Genomic DNA, 9454 nt, shown 5'->3' on the forward strand with positions numbered 1-9454 from the left:
CTTTTCTTTAAGAATATTGAATATTGGCCCCCACTCTCTTCTGGCTTGTAGAGTTTCTGCTGAGAGATCTGCTGTTAGTCTGATGGGCTTCCCTTTGTGGGTAACCCGACCTTTCTCTCTGGCTGCCCTTAACATTTTTTCCTTCGTTTCAACTTTGTTGAATCTGAGAATTATGTGTCTTGGAGTTGCTCTTCTTGAGGAGTATCTTTGTGACATTGTCTGTATTTCTTGAATTTGAATGTTGGCCTGCCTTTCTAGGTTGGGGAAGTTCTCCTGGATAATATCCTGAAAAGTGTTTTCCAACTTGGTTTCATTCTCCCCATCACTTTCAGGTACACCAATCAGATGTAGATTTGGTCTTTTCACATAGTCTCATATTTCTTGGAGGTTTTGTTCATTTCTTTTTACTCTTTTTTCTCTAAACTTCTCTTCTCACTTCATTTCATTCATTTGATCTTCAATCACTGATACCCTTTCTTCTGGTTTATCGAATTGGCTACTGAAGCTCATGCATGCATCATGTAGTTCTTGTGCCATGGTTTTCAGCTCCATCAGGTCATTTAAGGTCTTCTCTACACTTGTTGTTCTAGTTAGCCATTCATTTAATCTTTTTTCAAGGTTTTTAGCTTCTTTGCAACGAGTTCAAACATCCTCCTTTATCTTGGAGAAGTTTGATCATCTGAAGCCTTCTTCTCTCAACTCATCAAAGTCATGCTCTGTCCAGCTTTGTTCCTTTGTTGGCGATGAGCTTTGTTCCTCTGGAGAAGAGGCACTCTGATTTTTAGAATTTTCAGCTCTTCTGCTCTGGTTTCTCTCCATCTTTGTTGTTTTATCTACCTTTGGTCTTTGATGATGGTGATGTACAGATGGGGTTTTGGTGTGGATGTCCTTTTTGTTTGTTAGTTTTCCTTCACGACCCTCAACTGCATGACTGTTGGAGTTTGCTGGAGGTCCACTCCAGACTCTATTTGCCTGCATATCACCAATGGAGACTGCAGAACAGCGAATACTCCAGAACAGCAAATGTTGCTGCCTGGTTGTTCCTCTGGAAGCTTTGTCTCAGGGGGCACCCGGCCATGTGAGGTGTCAGTTGGCTTCTACTGGGAGGTACCTCCCAGTAAGGCTACTTGCGGGTCCAGGACCCACTGGAGGAGGCAGTCTGTCTGTTCTCAGATCTCAAACTCTGTACTGGGAGAACCACTAGTCTCTTCAAAGCTGTGACAGAGGGACATTTTAGTCTGCAGAAGTTTCTGTTGCCTTTTGTTCAGCTATGCCCTGCCCCCAGAGGTGGAGTCTACAGAGGCAGGCAGGCCTCCTTTAGCTGCAGTGGGCTCCACCCGGTTGGAGCTTCTGGGCTGCTTTGTTTACCTACTCCAGCCTCAGCAGTGGCAGGCCCCCCTCCCCCAGCCTCGCTGGTACCTTGCAGTTCGATCTTAGACTGCTGTGCTAGCAATGAGCGAGGCTCTGTGGGTATGGGACCCACCGAGTCAGGCGCGGGTTATAATCTCCTGGTGTGCTGTTTGCTGAGACATTGGAAAAGTACAGTATTAGGGTGGGAGTGATCCAATTTTCCAGGTGCTGTCTGTCACAGCTTCCCTTGGCTAGGAAAGGAAATTCTCTGACCCCTGCTTCGACTCACACTCTGCACCCACTGTCTGACAAGCCCCAGTGAGAAGAACCTGGTACCTCAGTTGGAAATGCAGAAATCACCAGTCTTCTGCCATCACTCACACTGGGAGATGTAGACTGGAGCTGTTCCTATTCAGCCATCTTGGAACCTCCCTTTCTCCTGGGGTGTTTATTCTAATTGGCATTGCAAAATTATTATACAACATATGTTATATTTGTTTTCAATTAGTATGATTTTGTATCAAAATTATTCAATAATTATTTTGATTACACTTTTTTTAGTTATTGGCTTTTTCACCAGAACCTCTTCATCCCAAGCAATTTATACTGTTTCATCTCATGGCCTTCTAACATACATCAAGTCATAATTCTATTTTCTTTTTTAGTTTTTCTTTCTTTCTATTTTTTTATAATTTTTCTCTTTCTTTTTTTCCTCCCTTTTCTCCCTCATCCTCAGGCTCCATCAAGTCATCATTTTAGAAAAGTGCATTACTTATATCCTTTCTGAGAACTTCTAAGATGACTTCCTCTAGGTGTATTATAATTTGATGCACCACAAAGAAATAAAGAAAAGGATTCTACCTGATAAACTCTAGCATGACATTGATCAAGAACATACACTAATCTTAAGCAAGTTAAAAATCTGAAACTAATTTGCATTCTAGAGTCAATGATGAAATTTAGCTGAAAACATCTTCCTTACTCTTCTGTGCATGAAGATCAACCTGGATATAGAATCCTTTGGGAGGTGGCACAGTGTAGAGTTTAAAAGCACAGAATTGGTCCTCAAAACCCAGCTCTGCTGTTTATTATTTTTGTGACCTTGGAGAAGGTCACACACTTTGCTTCACTTTTCCCATCTTTGAAATAGGGGTAATAAAGTGAGCTAGCTCATAGTGTTATAATAAGCATCAAAAGAGTTCGTATTGGAAAGCAGTACTCTTAAAACAGTATGGATCATAAATATTAGTAACGTAAATAACAAATAAATAAGATTCTCGAACTCAGTGAATTGCCTTCTGACACTGTGCATGGTAGAGAATTTTAAAGCCAGGTAGATAATAATTTGCCTCCCTTAGTACTGTTAGAATTTCCCAATTTTTAATATTGACCAAAAAATCACACTGTTACTTGTTGGGCTGCATAAAATGATTTTCTATTTAAAGAAAATTTCTTTAGACATTCAGTGTTCTTATATTCAGGTTAATGTCTGCTGTTACTTCTCTCTTTTTGATGCTATTTCTCCTGCTGTAATTCCTTTTCCTGCTTTTCTTCCCAGGCCTCCACCTGCTCATCTCTTCTCTTCTTCCTATTTCCTTTACCTAATGTGGTTGCTGCTGATGTTGTTAAGGCTTATAATGCACTGCATTCGTTGCCATTAATTCAGTAACTACTCTAAGGAGAGATTGGCTCTCTCTCCTCTTTCTTTTTGCTTTTGACTTCACAATATTTACATTTTATCTTCAGAATCTTTGTTTTGGGAGTTTTCTTCAATATACAATACTTATCTTGTATTTGAAAGTTATCAGTTAAGTCTCCATCGCAATTTAAAATGGAAATTTTATACTTTGTATTTCTTATAATTTCCTTTTTATTTATTTTTTGAGACAGGATTACCCTCTGTCACCCAGGCTGGGTGACAGTGGCACTATTTCTGCTAATTGCAGCCTTCGCCTCCTGGGTTCAGGTGATTATCTGTCTTAGCCTCCTGAATAGCTGGGACTATAGCTGTGCACCACCAAGCTGGCTAACTTTTGTATTTTTAGTAAAGACGGGGTTTTATTGGCCAGGCTGATCTCAAATTCCTGGCCTCATGTGATCCACCTGCCTCGGCCTCCCAAAGTGCTGGTATTACAGGCATGAGCCACAGTGCCCAACCAATATTATCCCTTATTTAAGGTAACTTCTTACTTCAAATTAACTTGTGGTCCCTGGTAGTTTGCTTTTGAGAATGTTTATAATTACTAATGCAGTTTCTTTAAATGTTACAGGTATATTCAGATTTCTTTTTTCTCCTTGTATAAGTTTTGTTATTTAATATTTTTTTCTAGGAATGTTTCCATATCACCTAAAGTTTTGAAGTGTTTAGCATCAGGATATTCATAATGTTCACTTGCTATCTTTTTAATCTCTACAGCATTTATAGCTATGTCCTGCATTTCCTTCCATTAATGTCTATCTGGATTCCTCTCCTCTTTTTTCCTCCTCTTACTCCTCCTCTCCTATCTCCCCTTGTCCACCCCAATGAGTCTTGCCAGAAATTTGTCAGTCTGTTGGTGTCATTTCAACTGAGACACTATTGTCTGTCACTCCATGCTACACCCATGTGTACACATTATTTAGCTCCTACTTATAAATAGGATCATGAACTATTGCTCTTTCTATGTCTGACTTGTTTCACTTAAAACAGTGGCCTCAAGTTCCAACCATGTTGCTGCAGAAGACTTGATTTATGTTTTTTACAGCTGAATAGTATTACATGGTATATACATTTACCACATTTTTCCCTATCCAGTCATCCACTAATGGACACTTAGGTTCATTACGTATCTTTGCTATTATGAATAGTGCTGCAATAAACATATAAGTTCAGGCATCATTTGATATAAAGATTTCTTCTCCTTTGGGTAGGTTACCCATAGAGGGAATGTTTGGGTCACATAGTAGTTCTATTTTTAGCTCTTTGAGAAATCTTCATACTATTTTCCACAGGGATTGTACTAGCTTACATTCCTACCAGCAGCATTATAAAAGCTCTCTTTTCTCTACATCCTTGTCAATATCTTTATTTTTTGTCTTCTGAGTCACAGCCATTTTAACTGTTGTGATTTTGATTTGCATTTATCTCATGATTAGTGATTTGAACATTTTTTCATATGTCTGTTGGTGATTTTATGTCTTCTTTTAAAATATCTGCTTTTTTCAACTTTCAGGTTCAGCGGTACATGTGCAGGTTTTTGTTATATAGGTAAATTGCATGTCACAGGGGTTTGGTGCACAGATTATTTTATGCCCAACAGATAGTTTTCAGTCTTCAGCCTCCTCCCACCTTCCACCCAAGTAAGCTCTTTTGTCTGTAGTTCCCTTCTTTGTGTCCAAATGTACTCAATGTTTAGTTCCCACTTATAAGTAGGACAAGCAGTATTTGGTTTTCTGTTCACTTAGAATAATGGCCTCCAGCTCTATCCATGATGCTGCAAAGGACAAGATCTCATTCTTTCTTATGGTTGCATAGTATTCTGTAGTATATATGTATGTACAACATTTTTAATCCAATTACCATTGATGGGCATTTAGGCTGACTCTATGTCTTTGCTATTGTGAATAGTATTGCAATAAACATACACATAAATGTGTTTTTATGGTAAAAGGATTTATATTTCTTTGGGTAGATACTCAACAATGAGATAGCTGGATTGAATGGCAATTCTGTTATAAGTACTTTGAGAAGTCACCTAACTGCATTCTGCAATGGCTGAACTGACTTATATTCCCACCAGCAGTGTATAAACGTTCCCTTTTTCCCACAACTTTGGCAGCATATATTATTTTTTGACATTAATAGTCATTCTGACCTATGTGAGATGTTTTCTCATTGTGGTTTTGATTTGCATTTCTCCAATAATTAGTGAGGTTGAGAATTTTTTCATATGCTTGTTGGCCACATGAATGCCTTCCTTTGGAAAGTGTCTGTTCGTATCCTTGCTTACTTTTTAATGGAGTTATTTGTTTTTGGCTTAATAATCTGTTTATGTTTCTTATAGATTCTGGGTATTAGAACCTTGTTGGATTTACAGTTTGCAAATACTTTCTCCCATTTGTAGTTGTCTGTTTGTTGACAATTTATTTTGCTGTGCAGAAGATCTTTAGTTAAATTAGAACCATTTTTCAATTTTTGTTGTAATTGCTTTTGGCATCTTCATCACAAAATTTTTGCCAGGCCTTATGTCCAGAATGGTATTTCCTAGGTATCTTTCCAGGGTTTTTGTGGTTTTAAGTTTTGCATTTAAGCATTTAATCAATTTTGAGTTAATTTTTGTATATGGTGTTAAGAAGGGGTCTGGCTTGAGCCTTCTACATATTGTCACGGATCCTTGGGGTGATGCATTTCTGGCTGGAAACACCTGAGGCTAGTCACACCTTTGCCCAAGTTTTGCTTGGGTCTGCTGGGCTTGTTCTGCCCACTTGGTCTGGAAGGCTGTGCTCAGTTCACACTACTGGCCTGAATCCTATGTCAGCCAAGGGTAAGCAGAGTGGTAAGGGTTGTGTGGGGTCCAGCCATTGTGCACAACCAGGCATGCTGGCTGCAGTGGGGTGGGCAGCTCCAGGCACTGGCCCTGGTGCTGGCTCCCTATGAGGCTGCAGTTGGAACAGGTTGTATGCCAAGCAGCTTCCACAGCTGGCACCAAGGAATGCAGTGATGTCTGGAAGCTTGGAGATTCCAGGAACCACAGAGCCCCAAAGAGGGTCTCACATCCCTGATTCAGGGAGCTCCTAGGTCTGGGATCCCTGAAAGACCACAGCACTCTCTCCTTATTTCTTCTCTCGTTTTTGTCACCTGCAATGTGGTGAGCAAGGGGTATGTTTCAGCCTTGTTTGTGTTACAACTCTTTTAACCCTGCCATTTGGCAGATCCAGAGTTCTTGTCCTGCAGCCGGGAAGAATGAGGTACATGGACTACTGGAGGGTGAACAAGGTGAAGAGGAGCTTTATTGAGCTACCAAACAGCTCAGAGGATACCTGCATTGGGTAGATCCTCTCTGCAGGCAGGGTGTCCCAGTGAGTGTTCAGCTCTCAGCAGAGAGGAGACCCTGGAGTGGGTAGCTCCTTTCTGCAGCTGGTAGTTTGACATTTGCCCAGCTCTCAGTAGTAAGGTCCCCTTTATCATTTCTGGTTGTGTTTATTTGGATCTTTTCTTTTCTTTTTTTTTTGTTTATTAGTCTAGTGAGTGGTCTACCTATCTTATTTATTCTTTCAAACAATCACCTTCCAGATTTGGTGATCTTTTGCATGTTTTTTTCCTGTCACAATTTCCTTCAGTTCAGCTCTGATTATGATTATTTTTTGTCTTCTGCTAGCTTTGGAGTTGGTTTTCTCTTGTTTCTCTAGTTCTTCTAGGTGTAATGTTAAGTTGTTAATTTGAGATCTTTCTAACTTTTCAATGTGGGCATTTAGTGCTATAATCTTCCCTCTTAACACTGGTTTGGCTGTGTCCCAGAGACCATTGTATGTTGTGTCTTTGATCTCATTAGTTTCAAATAATTTTTATATTTTTGCCTCAATTTCGTTATTTCACTCAAAAGTAGTTCAGGATCAGATTGTTTAATTTTCTTGTAATTGTATGATTTTTAATCATTTTCTTAGTGTTGATTTCTATTTTTATTGTGCTGTGGTCTGAGAGTGTAGTTGGTATAATTTTGTTTTTTTTTTTTTAAGTTTTGAATTTGCTAAGGATTGTTTTTATGGTCAATTGTGTGGTCAATTTTAGAGTATGTGCCATGTACAGATGAGCTGAAGAGTCCCTTCAGCTCATTGATCCATTTGGTCAAGTATTGCACTCAGGTCCCGAATAGCTTTGTTGGTTTTCTGCCTTGATGATATGTTTAATACTGTCAGTGCACTGTTGAAGTCCCCGACTCTTGTCATGCGGTTATCTAAGTTTCTTCGTAGGTCTCTTAAGAACTTGTTTTATAGATCTGGGTGCTCCAGTGTTGGGTGCATATATATTTAGGACAGTTAGGTCTTCTTGTTCAATTGGATCCTTTCCCATTATGTAGTACCCTTCTTTGTTGGTTTAAAGTCTGTTTTGTCTGCAATTAGAAGAACAATCACTGTTTTCCATTTGCTTGGTAGATTTTTCTCCGTCCCTTTACTTTGGACTTATGTGTGTCATTGCATGTGAGACGACTCTTTGAAGGAAGCATACCATGGGTCTTATTTCTTTATGCAAATTGTCACTCTGTGCCTTTGAATTGGGGTATTTAGGCCATTTACATTCAAGGTTAATATTGATGTATGTGAATTTGATCCTGTCATCATGTTTTTAGCTGGTTGACATTGTTTGTGTGGTTGTTTTATAGTGTCAATGGTCTGTGTGCTTGTGTTTTTTTGTAGTTGCTGATAATGGTTTTTCCTTTTCATATTTAGCACTCCCTTAAAAACTTCTTGTAAGGCATGTCTGGTGGTAACAAATTCCCTTAGCATTTGTTTGTCCAAAAAGGATCTTATTTCTTCACTTATGAAGCTTAGTTTGGCTGGATATGAAATTCTTGGTTGAAATTTATTTTATTTAAGTATGCTCGATGTAGGTATCCAATCTCTTCTGGTGTATACGTTTTCTGTTGAAACATTGGCTTTTAGCCTAATGGAATTCTCATTGTAGGTTACCTGACCCTTCTCTCTAGCTGCCTTTGGCATATTTTCTTTCATTTCAACTTTGGAGAATCTGATAACTATGTGTCTTGAGGGTGGTCTCCTTGTGTAGTATTTTTCAGGGGTCCTCTGCATTTCCTGAATTTAAATTTTGGTCTCTAGTGAGGCTGGAGAACTTTTCATGGATGATACCTTGAAATATGTGTTCTAAGTTGCTTGCTTTTTGTCCCTGTCTTTAGGGACACCCATGAGTTGTTGATTTGGTCTCTTTACATAATCCCATATTTCTTAGAGGTTTGTTCATTCTTCTTTAATCTTTTTTCTTTTCTGAGCTGCGTGAGTTATTTTGGAGAACCACTCTTTAAGCTCTGAGATTCTTTCCTCAGCTTGGTTGATTCTGCTGTTAATATTGTAATTTTATTCTGAAATTCTTGATGTGAGTCTTTCAGCTTTGTCAGATCACTTTGATTCTTTCTTAAGATGGCCATTTTTTTCTTTCATCTTTCATATCATTTTATTGTATTCTTTAGAATAATTGGATTGGGTTTTGGCTTTCTCTTGAATTTTGATTATCTTTATTCCTATTCATATTCTGAATTCTATTTCTGTCATTTCAGCCACTTCAGCATGGTTAATAACCATTGATGGGCAACTAGTGTGGTTGTTTGGGGATATGAATGTTCTGGCTTTTTGAGTTGCAAGAGTTCTGTTCTGTTTTTTTCTCATCTGTGTGGGCTGATATTCCTTCAATCTTTGAAGTTGCTGTCAGGGTGGTGGCAATGGCATCCATTCTGGTTTACACGTGCCAGCAGTCGTGGCAGCATGGGAGGGTGCATCATTGTTAGCTGGGATGGGGTGGTGGCAGACGTGGGACTGCTCGTGTCTGTGCATTTGTTTGAAGTGGCGGTAGTGGTGGTGTGGGACAGACGGCAGGGCCACTGGCATCTGCGTGCATGTTTGTATTGGCAGTGGTGTTGGCATGGGGGCAGGGAACTCTCAAGCATGGAGCTATCAGCCTCTGTGCATTTGGACCAGCTGCATTGGTGGTGTGGAGTTGGTGGTGGGGCCACTGCCATTCATGTATCCATATACACCTGGGCAATGTCAGCATGAGGGCAACGTGCTGCCTGGCATGGGACTGTTGGCCTCCATATTCACATTTATGCTGGCAATGGCAGCTTGTTGAGGGGTGTGAACTTACAACAGCAACAGTGATGTGGTGGAGGGGAGGGGAGATCCTCCCATGTGTGTGTTGCAGCAATGCAGTGGGGGTGTGTGATATGATTTCAATCTGTGTCCCTGCTCATCTTTCTTCAATCTTCAGTGTTACTCTGAAATTCTTTTACTGACTTCTTAGATTGCTCTTTAATATTCAGCAATGCTTTTCTTTCTAACTTAACATTTATTTATACTATGTACATTCCCATTCAAGTAGTACATTAGCTGTACTGTA

This window comes from Rhinopithecus bieti, unplaced genomic scaffold, assembly GCF_001698545.2.
Source record: "Rhinopithecus bieti isolate Rb0 unplaced genomic scaffold, ASM169854v2 scaffold_42630, whole genome shotgun sequence".
Taxonomy (NCBI): Eukaryota; Metazoa; Chordata; class Mammalia; order Primates; family Cercopithecidae; genus Rhinopithecus; species Rhinopithecus bieti.